We start from the raw sequence: 16913 nt of genomic DNA on the forward strand, positions 1-16913 counted from the left end.
CCGTTTATATTTTATGTTTTGTCTCTCCTAGAGGTCGACTTGGAGAAATAGAAGTATGTATCATGTCTCTTGAGCTGTTTTTGGGTTATATATGCATCTATATATACTCTGGCCTATATACTCTAAAAAAACATATTTTGTTGATTCACATATTTTATTATCGTAAATATTTAATAACAAAAAAAATTAGTTAAAAATAATTAGAATTTATCTTATTTAATATTTATAAATTATTATAATAATTAATAAACATTAAATAAGATATATTTTATTTTATTTTCTAACGTTACCAATCTATTATATACTTATAAATTATTACAATAATTAATAAATATTAAATAAGATAAATTTTATTTTTTTTTCTAGCGTTACCAATCTATTATATACATACGCATATAAATTAATCATTGGATCGAAACAATCACAACACTACTATAGTACACTACTATAGCTCGCTACCGTATCCCAAAATTGAATGTATTAGTATATTTCTCATGCAGTTCCTGTTCCTCCTTTAGTGCTCGATCAAATTAAATAACGTAACAGATTGAGAAGCAATTAATGTTCCCCTTTAGAGTTTTAACGTTCATATGGCAAAATTTCCTCAATTATATTTAGTATGGTTTAGACTTTAGAGTTTTAACACCGCACAAATAAATGCATATCATCACATTTTATTACTAAGATAAATCTCACTTGTTTTACAATGAGAAACACATTAAATTAAAGTACAACTATTGGAGATAGAAGCACATATTTTAACAAATGTAATTAAGTGGAGTCAAACTAACAAATAAAATAAACAAATAAGACCACTACATATATATATATCCTCCTCATGGTACGTACTTAATTGCACTGCTTCATTCACCAAAAGCACACTTGAATCTGTAACGAACAAAATCGAACACTATAAGAAATTAGTATGCTGATGAAATAAATAAGAATATAAAGCAAAGCATTAGTACGTAGTGGGATTATGATTTGGTCCTTCTTGCAAAGGCATCTTGAATAGTTGGCAACTTTTTTACAGGTTTTGGAGGAGGATTTGAATTAGTAGGAGGTGGCCTTGTCACAGGGCACAGAACCTTTTGAATGCTTATGTTTTGGCTACTCATTATTTGGAATGTTATGAATGTTGATGATCGATGAAGCATAACAATATGAGAATCCTCTATTTATAGGGGGTGCTTCATTAATTCCTTGTTCACAGTAACCGAAATTACCAAGTGATTCATGTTAATCTACATAGAAATTTCTATCATTTTATTTTTCATATTACATTTCTCATTTTTACAAATTGAATATCTGATTTAGTTTGCGTGAAAAATGTAGCTTGTGGCACAAGGATATATCCGCGGTGATGTGAGTCGTCACACCCAAACCGTGGCAAAAACCGTCATGAAAATTTCAGAAGAAATTTAAGCAATTGAAGTTTAATAAAAATAAGTTCTAACAAGCAAGGAGTTCAACGTTCAATATTACTACTAATACGCGCTACGGACACGGTTGAATAGTTGGAATAATATAAATATCAACAATGCTAGGGAACTAACTCTATATAAGCCAAGAATCAGCCAATTGTTAATCGGATGTTGCTACTAATAGACACACGGATGTTTCTTTTTCTTGTAAATTGGATGGTTTTGGATATAATTTCTATGTTTCATGTGTTACGCATTAATAAAACATAATTAATTATATGGAATCAACTAATGAATGATCAAAGCATCTGTTCCGTGATTCTCTCCTAACACTAACGTGGTCAACAATAATTTAACAAACAAATTAAATTATAAATTAATAAACCTAATTATAATTAATTATGTTGTTCCATTCTTGGCTGATTATTAGTTGGTTCCATATACTTTTCCTATAAATATATGCATAATTTAAGTGGGATTATATAAATTATTAAAATTTATTTGTTAAAACTAATTTAGTGATTGAACGGGTTAAATAATAACAAAAAATATTAAAAATTTTTGCAAGATGCCTGTAAAAAAGTTAGAACAATTAAAATATAAAATATACTACTTAAATTATGCATATATTTATATAAAAATATATAATAACTAATTTTGATTAATTTTGATATATAAATAATATTTTTAAATAAAAAATATATAAATACTAAATTTAAATACTAAGTTTAAATAGTAGCTACGAGAAATTTATGATTTTGTTTATGATACAAGTTTAAAGCAAACACTTTTTTTTTCATCCCTTCTGTTCTTTTACCTTAAAAAGAAATTAACTACATACTCATTGTAGAGGGTTATTAATTAAGATTTGAAATTCTAGACATACAGAAATTTTGCGTTAACTTAACTGGAAATTACTCCATTAATAATTAACTTCACGCACACGACAACAAATTAAAAGTTTGTAGTTTAGTCAAATTAATGTGGATACGATGTTTGACTGGCGGTACTTTAATTTCTTTCAAGCCGTATAAGAGGTTGGTGGGATTCTTTATTCTTTTACTAAAAAAACTTTCTGCTTGTACCCTCATTTTGTTTTATTTCTTTATAAAGTTAAATATTTACACCAAGGTCAAACATATTATTTTTCACTTCAAAAGGTAACGTGTATTTTATTCGTAAAAATAATAGTGTATGTTAATTATATTATGCTTCATATTTCACCTTAAGAAAACGATAGCAATAATATATTTTTTGATAAAATATATTTTTTGTCTTTAAATTTGATCAAAATTTTAAAAATATTTTTAAATTTTATTTTGTTTTAATTTTATTTCAAAAATTTTTTATTTGTATCAAATATATTATTGACAACTGAATTTGCATAAAATTTAAGACTAATCGAATAATAATGCATGAAAAATTAATTTGAGAATATATTTGATATAAATCGAAAATTTTTGAAACAAAATTTAAACAAAATAAAATTTATAAATATTTTTAAATTTTTTACTAAATTTCAGAAAGAAATATATACTTTAATTTCCCGTATATTTTTATTGAAAAACATCAATGCATATTTGTTCTGCAATTAAAAATAACAAGAATAATGCTAGAAAGTAGTAATTTTAGTACTTTATAATTATTAATTGACTATTAATAATATTTTTAATAATGTGAAATTACATTCAATAATAAAAAATTATTTATTTTTTTAATAATTAAATACTGACAAAAAACACAAAATTATTGACTCTAGACTTTTCTCAAAAATAATACTCCAAGCATTCACGAATGCTGTTATCGATAACCAATTGATGAGTACGACCCGTCAAAAGTTTGAACATGAGTAGCGACTAGAAAGTCAGGTTTTTGTTTTTTCCTTACTGCGAATTCAGTGCATTACAGGGTGATATTTATCAGAAAGTTAGGATTGATCATGCATGAGATTAATTAAAAATTAACTTTAATGCGTATTAAAATTAACTTTAATGAGTATTAAAATTAAGTGGATCTAACTTAATCTAAAATCTAGTTTAATATATAGGAAGTAGAGATTTTGCACGTTTATAAACTATCTAATAGACATATATTTAAGATGTTTTATATTTTAATTATAAATTATTTAGAGGTCAAATATATATATATATATTCATTATTTTTAATAAAATTTTAATATATTTATTTAACATATATATTAAAATCAAAGTGTTTCATCTAAAATTTATCTATTTGATTTTTAACATTGTTCAATAAATATATTAAAAATTTTATTAAGAATAATGAATTAATGAATCAATCTATCTTACAACATAATTTTTAGACTTCTAAAATAATAAATATTTATTTAAAATCAAAGTGTTGATCTAAAATCTATTAATGAAGTAAATCTAAGTATTTACACTAAAATATATATTACCCCGGAAAAATCTTACATTAAATTGTTTAAATCTAAAATATACAACTGATTTTGGCTTTCCAAAGCGGGAAAATTAAGGAGTATGTATCTCTTAATTTTCTTTAATAAATACGCTTAAGTGGAATATTTTATTAATATAATATTTTTATGTAGTCACCAAAAAAAATTTAAGTGTTTTTTTTTCTCATTTAAAAAAAAAATGCGATGACATATAATATATTATGCTTAACAATATTAGTCTAAATATATATATTTTTAAAAAAAATTAGTTGAAGTTGATTGATGTAATAATGTGTGCCAATCAAATTATTAGAGAACGAATTATATTTTTTTGAGCAAATATTATTTAATATTGGTTAATTTTTTATTATTATAAAATTATTTTTGAAAAAAATATTTTAAAAAATTTAAAATTTAATAAAATTTAATAAAAAGAAACCTTCAAAATTTAGAAGAAAGAAATATTTAAAATTAATTAAAAAATAACCAAAATCTAGAAATGAATGTCATGTGTGACGTAATCGCTGCAGTCGCTCTCTTGTGAGTTGTCGACTGCGGAAGATGCGCTGCTTCCGTCGGAGGACGAATGAGGTGGGGTGATAGACGGTGCAGCGTGGATTTGAAGAAGAAACAGAAGAGGAAAAAATAGATGAATATATACGGTGCAAATACTTGAAAGCGTATTTTTTAAAATGGACGGCATATATAATTGATTACTTATATTTTTTATTTTTATCTTTAAGAGATTTGAGTTTTTATTATTGTATTAAATATTGGTTGAAAAGTTGGTTATCAAATTGGCTCCCATAATTTCTCAAACTATTAATATGGGCAGGCCCAGTAAGTAACTGAAGAATTAAAGAAAATAAGATGAAAATTTAATAAGAAGACAACACTCGTACTAAATAAAGTAAATAACAGGTTAAAAAAATTAAATTAACTTAAAAAATTAAATTAATTTTAAAAATTAAATTTTTAATTAATTAAGAATAACTAGATTTTTAAATTTGTAATTAGAATTAGGCAATATAATTTCTTCTGAACACACTCTTACACCACGTTCCGTTTCCTCTTATTGCCGCACCGTGACACAACATCACTTTTTCTCTCACTGCGGCAACCATTCGCCGTTTAGACCGCTGCCGCTTCGCCTCTGCAGTGTTAATGCTGTTGAGTTTGTTGATAAAACTGATTTATGGCATAAGAGATTATGTCATATGAGTGAGAAGGGCATGAATATGTTATCTAAGAGGAATCTTTTATCTGGTTCTAAGGTTGCTTTACAAAAGTGCAACCATTGTTTTGCTGAAAAACAAAACAGAGTTTCTTTTAAGAGTCATCCACCTTCAAGAAAGCCAGAGATACTTGACTTGGTGCATTCTGATGTATATGGGCCAATGAAGACAAGAACACTTGGAAAGTCTATCTATTTTGTAACCTTTATTGATGATCATTCTAGAAAATTATGGGTTTACACTTTAAAAACCAAAGATCAAGTTTTAAATGTGTTCAAGCAATTTCAAGCTTCTGTTGAAAGAGAAACTGGGAAGAAGTTGAAATGTATTCGTACTGACAATGGTGGTGAGTACTCAGGTCCATTTGATGCTTATTGTAAAGAGCATGGTATAAGACATCAGAAGACTTCTCCGAAGACTCCTCAGTTGAATGACTTGGCTGAAAGGATGAACAGAACATTTGTTGAAAGAGTTAGGTGCTTATTATCACAATCTGGATTGGCAAAATCCTTTTGGGGTGAAGCTTTGAGCACTGTTGTTCATGTCTTGAACCAGACACCATGTGTTCCCTTGCAATTTGAAGTGTCAGAGAAGGTATGGTCAGCTAAAGATGTTTCTTATGATCATTTAAGAGTCTTTGGATGTAAAGCTTTTGTTCATATTCCTAAAGATGAGAGATCTAAGCTTGATATAAAGACTAGGTAGTGTATTTTTATTGGCTATGGCATGTATGAGTTTGGTTACAGGTTTTATGATCCTGTTAGCAAGAAGGTGATTCGAAGTAGAGATATTGTCTTTGTTGAAGACCAAACATTGAAGGATGTTGATAATGCGGAGAAGCCAATGGTTCAGTCTAGTGATGATTTTTCTAACTTGGATATTACTTCTTCTATGCCTATGGTAGAAGATGGTAGAGTTGAAGTTCAAAATAATGAGCATGATACAAGTGCAGGTGAAAATGGAATAGTTGATCCGATACTTGATGAAGTTGGTGATGATGATCAAGATGAAGAACCAGCTTTAGAAATTCATGCAAATGCACTTAGAAGGTCTACAAGAGAGAGAAAGCCTTCGTCAAGGTATTCTCCACATGAGTTTGTTTTATTGACTGATGGAGGAAAACCTGAATGCTTTGGAGAGGCTGTTGAAGATGAAAGCAAAGCTCAATGGCTTGAAGCTATGCAAGAAGAAATGAAGTCCTTACTTGAGAATGATACCTATGAGTTGGTGAAGCTACCGAAGGGTATGCGAGTTTTGAAGAACAAATGGGTATTCAGAATCAAGAATGAAGAACACAATTCTAAACCTCGGTATAAGGCTAGATTGGTTGTTAGAGGTTTTAGCCATAGAAAAGGTGTTATTATGAGGAGATATTTTCTTCTGTTGTGAGGATGCCATCCATTCGTGCTGTGCTTGGATTAGCAGCGTCTCTTGATTTGGAGATTGAGCAAATGGATGTGAAGATAACTTTTCTTCATGGTGATTTAGATAAGGAGATCTACATGGAGCAACGGGAGGACTTTGTTATTAAAGAAAATGAAGATTTTGTGTGCAAGCTTAAGAAGAGTCTTTATGAGTTGAAACAAGCTCCAAGACAGTGGTACAAGAAGTTTGAATCTATTATGGAGGAGCATGGTTACCGTAAGACAACTTCGGATCATTGTGTATTTGTGCAAAAATTTTCTGATGATGATTTTATCATTCTTTTGCTTTATGTGGATAATATTTTGATTGTGGGCAAGAATGCTTTGAGGATTAATGAGTTGAAGAAGCAATTGAGCAAGTTCATTGCTATGATGGACTTGGGTCCTGCCAAACAGATTTTGGACATGACTATTACTCATTATAGAGATTCCAAGAAGCTTTATTTGTCACAGGAGAAGTACATAAAGAAGGTGCTTCAAAGGTTTGGCATGAATGATGCCAAATGTATTGCTAGTTCTTTTGCTCCTCATTTTAAGTTGAGCACCAAGTAGTGTCCAACCACTGATGAGAAGAAACAAGCAATGGATGAAATACCTCATGCCTCAGCTGTTGGAAGCTTGATGTATGTTATGATGTGTACTAGACCAGACATTGCTCATGCGGTTGGTACTGTGAGTCATTTTCTCTCTAATCCAGGTAAAGAACATTGGAATACTGTTAAATGGATTATGAGATATCTCAAAGGTACAACTAACTTGAGTTTGAGTTTTGGTGGTGAGAAACCTTTGCTAGTTGGCTTTACTGATGCAGACATGACAGGAGATATTGATTCTCGAAAGTCTACTTCAGGTTTTTTGGTCAAGTTTGTAGGGGGGCTATTTCATGGAAATCAAGGCTACAAAAGTGTGTTGCACTTTTTATCACTGAGACAGAGTTTATTACAGCAACTGAAGCATGTAAAGAGTTGTTGTGGATGAAGAAGTTTCTTGCAGCACTTGGTTTCAAACAAGACCGTTATGTGTTGTTATGTGATAGCCAAAGTGCTATTCATCTTGCCAAAAATTATACTTTTCATGCAAGATCTAAATATATTGATGTTAGGTATAATTGGATACGGGATGTGTTAGATTTCAAGTTGTTGGAACTTGAGAAAGTTCACACCGATGACAATGGTGCTGATATGATGACAAAAGTATTATCAAGAGAAAAGTTTGAAACATATTGTTTGATCGCCGGAATGGCGAGGGCCTCCACCTAGTCGAGAAGGGAGAGATTTGTTGGGTTTTTCTCTCCTTTGTGAGGCCCAAGCCCAACATTTTGAGGGTGTCTCTTTGTACCCATTGTGCCACAACCCTAATCAGATTTTGGGGTCATTGTGAGGTAAAGAGAATAGCCACCAAGTGAGAGAGAAGAGAAAAAATTGTTAATGTTGCAAGTGTGAGGAGTGTTGGAGTTAGTCCCACATTAAAGAAAATAAGGAAGAGTGAGGAGTTTATAAGATGAGAGAACCATTTACTTGACACCGTAAGGTTTTGATGAGTTGGATGTGGTGTCATCTCATCTTATGTTCTCTCGCTTGATTTCTCCCCGAAATCTCTCTGGTGGTCGAGAGCTCCCCACGGTTGGCCCAATAAGTGGTATCAGAGCCGATGGTTAATCGGTCTGGTGGTTTTAAGGGGTATTCAAGGTGAAGCATCAAAAGTCTTCCCGGCAAAGGTGGTCCGGACAACGTGTCCCGCGGTGTAGTACGGCAGCGGCGGTGTGATGGACGAATACTCATATGTGGTGGAGGAGTTAGAGGGGAGTTGATGCTTGATGTGGAGTCTCACACTTGAGGGAGAGATTGTTAATGTTTTGAGTTGGATGTGGTGTCATCTCATCTTATATTCTCTCTTCCCATGTTACTGCGTCATACTGTGTGTATGCCTTCTCTCGTGTTGCCGTCCTTCTTCTGCTGCCGTGACTGCTTCTTCTTTTTTTTGCTGTGATTTGAATTTTTTTCATGTATTTTTGGATTTTTTTATTGTATATGAATATTTTTTAATATAATTTTTTGCATATGTCTATTTTTATTATACATAAATGTTTTTTTTACTGTGGCGCCGAAGTCCAGAGAAAGAGTAGAATAGCTGCGGTAAAAATAGGATAATAAGAAAGATGAAAAGTGAAATGTGTAATTAGAAATAAAGATAAATAATTAAATTGAGATGTTTTTTTTTTATGTTTAGTGAGTTTGGATACAGTCCATTATTCACATGATTTGCACCCTCGTTATCTACTTAGAGGAATTAGAAATAAAATAATATAATGTTGATCTCTATAGTCTATACATGTATCTATGTCTACTTTAATTCATACCCATCTAACTCATTTCCCATATGCGTTACTATAAATAAATGTCTTCATAATTCACCATTCAAACTTCAAACACGCACGCATGGGTTGGCTTAGTTCCTCGAAGTGTTGGCGCAAATGATACGGAAATTCTTTTATACAAATTACTCTTCGAGTTATTAATTAATCAATCTCGTTAGTTATTAACAATATTTTTACCAATTTCTGTAAATTTTTATTTATAATTATATTTAATGAAAATATCTTTGTGAATTTGTCCAATAAAAAATGTTTTTTTTATGCTTGTATTTAATAGAAGTGTCTTTATAAATATATTTTATGAATGTATATTTTTTGTATGTGTTTAAAATATAATAATTAATTATTATTGACAATAAATTAGCAGATAATACGTTGATACCTTATACTTTTTTTTAATTAATTATTATTGTTATTGATTTTCTTAGAATTAAAAAATAAAAAATAAAAATGGAGATCGAAGAGCATTTCATCATTTCCCTGCAATGTCCATCGAAATGCAGTAGCATTTCTCATGCAATGTAATATCTTTCAATAAAAAATAAAAAATAAAAGTAATGACCGTAGACGCCTCTCTTAGCTACCATGAGTTTCCCTAATTAATTAGTTTTCTCAAGAACGCATCTGAACTATACAGTTAATAAGAATACAACAATCTCAAAATATAATATTATTACAAGTTAAATTTCATGTAAAGATTACAAATGTTGAGACGCTGATATCATATGTAAATGTACCCTAATTTACGTAGAATATGCATGCATGAATCACATAACATCTATAAATTAAGATGCCATAACAATAGATTTCCAAGCTAACCCAACACCTAGCAAGAACAAAAACCAATAACAACAACAAAAACAAACAATGAACACTGCTGATCACATGGCCTACGAGATTCAAAGAGGGAACTCAGGTCGGCGGCAGCAGCAGCAGCCACCACCACCACAAACTGGAAACTTGGGCTACACGATTGGAAAAACGAACTCAAATCCGCCGCCACAGCCGCAGCAGCAGCCACCACCAGCAAAACCTGGAGACATGGCCTACAACCTAAGATGAACATGAAGTCCATGATCACTAGGAAACAGGTACTTAAAGTGTATATATATCTTCTTGCATTACTTCCATTAAATGATATCAGCTAATTAAAAAAAAATAATACCTATACATCTAATTATGTTGACTATTCATTAACTGTTTTTATTTTATTATTCACCGCTACTTTCTTGTACTGCAAACTTTTCTCCTACAAAACTTTGCTTTAACTTTCTCTCTCTATATATATATATATAGAAAAGTATATGAACCAACTAATAATCAGTCAAAAATGGAATAACATAATTAATTATAATTAGTTTTATTAATTTATAATTTAATTTTTTTTTAAATTATTGTTGACTACGTTCAAAACATGAGGGAAAATATGCTAATGATAGGAGAGAATCACGGAACAGATGCTTTGATCATTCATTAGTTAGTTCTATATAATTAATTATGTTTTATTAATGCGTAACACATGAAATATAGAAATCATATCAAAAACCATCCAATTTACAAGAAAAAAAAACATCCGTGTACCTATCAGTAGCAACATCCGGTTAAAGTCACCGGTGCTTCTGATTTATCAGTTGGCTGATTCTTGACTTATATAGAGTTATTCCCTATCATTGTTGTATATATATATATATATAGCTGTTTTTTAAATTTTATTAATTAGCTCATCATTATTAAGCATGATGAGAAGATACTAAAATTATTATTCATCTTTTCAATATTTTTGTTGAAGGTCGTACATGCATACGTGGAAGTGGGAGCTATGTAGCTACTAGCTATTGAAATTAAAGGAATAAGCTTACCCAGCAGCAGAGATTATAGTATTACTGTTAATCAAAGAATAAAGATCATCTATTACTTGGTTAATTAATTGTAATTCGTTACTTCTTGTTCGTTTTGTTATTATTAGTGGTCGCTGTATGTTATTGCAGCTTTGAACATTATACGTAGAAGGCAACTTTTATGTGTAATTATTATTAATGTCTCTGAAAAGTTTATATTATAGGCAGTGCTATTTTAAGTAGATTATTGTGAATATAATATTCACAATATAATATAACTATAGGTCATTATTTCGATTATTGTACGTTTGTTCTCCATTGAAAGGTATCAATATAAATCAGGGTAAAATTAATAAGTAATCTCCTAGCATTATAAAAAATTCTGGTTAAAATACTTTTTTTTTAAGATTTTACGGTAATTTTAACTGTCATTATTATTTTTAACGCAGTAAAAAAATTGCCATAATTTTAAGTGTCATTTGATTATTACGCTGATTTTTTAAAATTATACCACAATGTTTTTATTAAAATGGTAATTTTTTAGTTGGTTTAAAATGGCTCTTAAATAGCTATTTTAAATTAGTTAAAATAACAGTTATTAAATTATTTAAAATAGTATTCAAACTGTCATTATTCTTCATATATAATGGTAATTTTAAACTGCCACAATTTTCAAAAATGGCAATAATAGTAAAAAAAATAAAAAATCGTCATAATTTAAAAAAATACAGCATTTTTCATTAAAACCACCATAATAACCATCACAATTTTAGAATCTTATTATTTTAAAACTGCCATTATATTTATTATAATATGTTGTTAAATTTTTTCATCAACCTATTTTTATTATAAAATTTCATAATTTTTACATAAAAATATGATCGAATTTACAAAAATTGCATAATAATAGGGTCAAAAACCTAAAATCTAAAATCAATCATATCATGTACGTAGAGTTCTATTAATTTTTTGAAGTGAGATAAGAACACCTTATTTATTAATATTTGATAAGTGACTCCAATATTTTTCAATACAAAGACATTATCACATAGTGGTAATTTGTTAATGAAAGAGGTATTCTTTTGATCCAGCTTATACATCGGGATTTAATTATATCCCAAATATGCGTCCACAAAAGATAAGTATTTGTAACCTGAGACTAAATCTACTAGAGCATCGATACTGAAAAGTGGATAAGGGTCATTGGAGCAAGCTTTGTTAAGGTCGGTGTAGTCAACGCACATCTTCCATTTCCCGTTTTGTTTCTTCACGAGTACTATGTTCGCAAGCCATAATGGATATTTTACCTTTCTTATAAAGCCAACTTCTAGCAGTGCCTGGATTTGTTCTTCTATAACTTCTGCTATTTCAGGACTGAACTTTCGTCGTTTCTGCTGGACTAGTCATGAGCCCGGCACTATAAGAAAAATGTTAAGTACCGTCGGATTTAGCGTCTCGAGTTACTGACGGGTTTATGGAGGAATTTGTTGTGAAATTTGTTACGTCAAATTATTACCGATGGATTCACTTATCCGACGGTAAATTCGTGGGTAATATTTGGAGGGAAAAGGTATGGAATAGGTGTGAAATTTTTTGTCAGATTTATCGTTGAATTATTCCGACGGTAACACATTTTAGTTAAGCGTTGCATTTTGATGAAACACATCTGACGGTAAATTCAACAGTAATCAGGTCTCAAATTGAGAGCGCAAACACTCTCCCCCTATATCTCTCAAACCCCCTCTCTCTCTCAAACCCTTTTTCTATCTCCATTTCTCTCTACCCAGCACAACCCATTTTGCTGCCACTCCAACCCCGCCGTCACTGGCCCTGCTCTCTCACTGCTTCTCCATTTTTCTCTCTACCCAATCCCTTCAGCGTTTCTCCAGCACCGCTGCCGCTCCAGATTCAAGTACATCCTGACTCTCCATCTCTATGACATATATTTTAAAATTAGAAAAAAAATTTCTTTAATTGTTAGTGTATTACTTGTTAGTTTATTATTCTATTAGTGTTAGAAATTTGATTAGTGAGGGTTATGACTGTTGAATGATTCTGAATTAGTTAGAGTGTTATATATTATTTTAGGAATAAGGATGTTTGAGAATATTGTTTCAGAAATCATGCTTAATTTGTATATTTGTGTGTGTTAATTGTTATATTACTTGTGTTTTGTTTTTACTTGTTTTTGTTAGATTGAAAAATCATGGGCTATGAGAAAAAAATTTTATTTAATTTTTGACGTAAATTCCATTGGTTTGAATAATTAGTTTGTTTGAATAAGTTAGGGTTTAGGATTTCTATTCAACCATTGTATGTTGGTTTTGATGGATATTTAGTCTGGATGAAATTCTTGAAGGGTAGAAAAATCCGAATTTTAGGAAAAACTCTATCAAAATTTTTACAAGATTTTGAGTGAAATTGAAAAATTAAAACTATGTTTTCAAAAGTCTTAAAATTATGTTTAGGGTTTATAAATATTTGTATTAATTATAGCATGAATTGGTTCTTCCTTAAAATTTTTATTTTAAGTATTTTAGGTTATTTGTTATAATTATTTGTTATTCATATCTTGTCTCATATTGTTACAATTATTTGTTATTTCTTGAGTTTTTTCTTATGTTATTATTCATTAGTGTTTGGTATGTTATTAATATATTTACTGTATTGAGTGTATTAATATGTTTAGAGTTAGTGAATTTAATTGTGTTTTGATTAGTGTAAGTAATATATACGTTGTGCAGACATGAAGACAGGTAGCAGACGTCGGTCGAGTGAGTCACGTGGTCGTGGTAGATGGCGGGCTTCCAACAAATTTCCAAGGACTACCCAATCATCGCCTTCTACCCCGACTACCCCGTCGACTCTTGTGACGTCATAGGTGGGTCCAGCGGACCAGCAATTTATCATGGTCCTAAACTCTACGTGCCTCCTTCTGCTATGCCCCTTGCCGATCTAGCGATGCATCATTCCTCCTATGCCTCTAGCAGGATGCCCCTCCACCACCGTCGGTCATCCGACTAAGGATTTAGGCTGATGGCATGTAGGTGTGAGTACATACAATTTTTTAATCTTACGTTTGTTAATCTTAACTTGATGCGTTTCTATGTGTTTGTTAATGTTAGGTTTTTTCTCTGTTAGGTTTGTACCAAATCTCAATGCTCAAACGGGAGATTTTTGACATCATTAAGTTGATGTACGACCATTCGTGGGCGACCTACACGCAGATTTTGGCCGAGACCAGAGATCGATGGTTTCAGAAGTAGGTAGTAAGGACCCAATAATGTTGAATTAATTATCTGTATTTGAACTGTATTCATATAAAATTAGAGGGACTTTTCAACTTCTTGTTTTACTCCTAAGAGGCTTGGCACATGCCTGACCTTATGCTTTTGGATGAAAATTCGGGTAAGGAAGCTTCTTACCAAATCATCAAAGCACATAACCGATATAGGTGATAAACTATTAAATCATTTTACGGCCGCTTCGGTTAATGTAGTAGGAAAGGCTTTACAATGAGTTGCATCTGATGCATCTAATATGCCAATTACATGCAGCTTTTGAAATTGCTCAGATGATGCCTTGGATTGGTGGTTCCATCAGAAAAATCCATGTCCTAGATCTTAAAGTTTCTAGGTACTTTAGCCCGCATGATTTCTTTTATGAATGGATCTTCGCCTATCAGAAGTATTTTTTCTCGGTCAGCTCGGGCTATCTGGCCTTTAAAGTCGAACTCCAATTTTAGGAGCTTTTCTTCTAGCTCCTTTCGTCGTCAAACGTCCCTTTTTAGGGCTCTTTCATATTCTCGTTGTCGTTCTAGCTCCTGCTCGAGTAGTTTCAGTAGAACTTGATGTCCGTGGACAAGTCTGATGATCTCTATGAGATCTCTTAACCCGGATGTTTTAGGTCGGTGTACTTATGAGCTTATCATGTGTCCTTTCGGGTTTAAAGTGTGCGTATCTCTAGGTGCACCTATCCCTTTATCAACTTGGGAAAGTATGACTAGCGCTCGCTCGTCGTTATGTTGCTCTTCTTCTTGAGTTCCGAATCGAAAGCTATGTGTCCGTCCTCAGCGTTGTCTTCTGCCATCGTACAGTCTTGATTTCTAAGTCCCCAGCAACGACGCTAATATTTTGAGGAATACTTGAAACTGGGTTGCTTTGGGTGATTTATCTAACATCTTCTCCAATGAGGATGAACCCGTCCGAATTGTTTGTGAGTAAAGATGGGTGGTACTTGTAAGGAACTCCGATGCTTAAGTTAGCATAAGTTTTAGGCAAATTTTTAGTACATTGAAATTCGAAGAATATATGAGAGTATCAAGATATTTATAGATGTAGCGTCAATAACCACCTTTTGAAGTAGTTCCACCTTTGATGGAGAGTTTGTTACTCCTTTTGCTATGGAGTTTGTTGAGATCTTTTTTTTAGATGAGTAGTAGCTATTGAGGGGGTTAGTTACTTATTTGGATAAGTAGAATTAAACTCTGTCGCCATATCTAACCTCTTATAAGGTTAGACAAATAAGAATGAAAATTTGAGTACTAATATTTGTAGAGTGTTAAATGAGTTCTGTGCATTTTAGATTTGACTGAATTGTGGAACAAGATATAAACAACTGTATTTTTTAAAGTTATAACATGATTGTATCATTTTCCTAAAATATTTTTCATATATATAATTCTTTTATAAAATATATTTTATATATAGATTTATATAATATTTTGTTATTTTTAAACAAAATAGTGAATTAATTAATAGACATAAATATATACAAGTCACTGGTCTTATTTCAAAAAGTATGATAAAATATTATATTTACACCAGCAATTTCTTTTTAAGAAAATACAAAATAGAGATGAATTATCTTCTAAAAACCTATACCGAGTCAAATTGTTAAAGAATTACATTACAAATTTACAATACACCGTCGCGAAATCTGCAATACACTTTCTATTGTTATGATCTGACTGCATACCGCTTTAATTTAACTATTAATATGGCCGGGCCGGGCCCAGAAGTAAGTAACAGAATTATAGAAGAATCAAAGAAAATATGACAATTAATAGTAATAATTTAATAAATAGAAAGTATGAGGAGTCCAAGGACAGATCCAAAAATAGTATTATGGGGGCTAAAAATATATATAATATTAAAAAATTATGCAAAAAATTATATAATGTAAAATGCATTACAAAAATATACTGATAGAGAATATATTTTAAAGTACAAAAATATATATGTACTTTTTATTAACAAAGTGGTCGATTCTTCGTTTCATAAAATTCATCGATAATAGAATTTGTGTCAAATTTTTCTGCAATTTTCTTTTCAATATAATTAAAAGACAATTAACAAGAAATTTATCTTTCATTTTGTTTCTAAATTATTCTTCACAATATTCATAGCTGAAAAAGAACTCTCAGTTGTAGTAGTTGAAACAGAGAAAATTAATACCAAATAAATCAAGAAGGACGCTCACAAAAAGAAAAAAAAATATACTTTATCGAAATTGAAAAATTTTATTTAATTAAAAAATATTAGTAATAATATATTTTCATATTTTTTTAATATTGTTACTTATTTTTTAGATATTAAAAATCATTAATATTTAGGTTAGACTGAATTTTTATTTATATTAGACTAAATACTAAATAAATTTTTAAAAAAATTATATCATACTTAATAATTTATTACTATTAATTTTTTCTAAAAAGATTGGGGGCCGAGGCCTCCACTCGCTCCCCGTAAGTCCGTCTCTGGAGGAGTCAATGAAATATTTATACAATATGTATAATAAAAATTTATGGAATATTAAAAATATAACTATTAATGTTACATTTTTTTATTAGTTAAAACTTTTGAAATGGATAGAATCATAACATGATATTAGACTTTTGATTCGAAACTCTCTTGCGGGATCCTTTAATAAATAATGTTGACTATTCATCTATCTTTTTTAATTAATTCATACCCAACTACTCATTCTACAAACACGTTACTGTAAATACCTTCACAATTCGCCCTTCCAACTTCAAACACGCAGGCGCACGCCATGGCTTAGTTCCACTTTCGTGCAAATGACACTGAAATTCTTTTACAAATTACTCACCGCCATTTCTTTCTACAGTTATTATATATTGTCATTGAGTTTCTTATAAAAAAAAAAAAAAAGAAAAAAAAGAAGAGTATTCCATGCA

At 30.5% G+C, this 16913-nt stretch overlaps 1 long non-coding RNA gene across 1 annotated transcript; it reads right to left on the reverse strand.

Annotated features, from left to right (window-relative positions):
* Positions 1-654: 654 nt before the first annotated feature.
* On the reverse strand, positions 655-1167 carry LOC107481646 (uncharacterized). Its single transcript, XR_001590621.3, has 2 exons — positions 969-1167; positions 655-888 (listed from the first exon to the last, which is right to left on the reverse strand). It is a non-coding gene; the product is annotated as an uncharacterized LOC107481646 (long non-coding RNA).
* Positions 1168-16913: the final 15746 nt, after the last annotated feature.

The sequence above is a fragment of the Arachis duranensis genome, chromosome 3 (assembly GCF_000817695.3).
Source record: "Arachis duranensis cultivar V14167 chromosome 3, aradu.V14167.gnm2.J7QH, whole genome shotgun sequence".
Lineage (NCBI taxonomy): Eukaryota > Viridiplantae > Streptophyta > Magnoliopsida > Fabales > Fabaceae > Arachis > Arachis duranensis.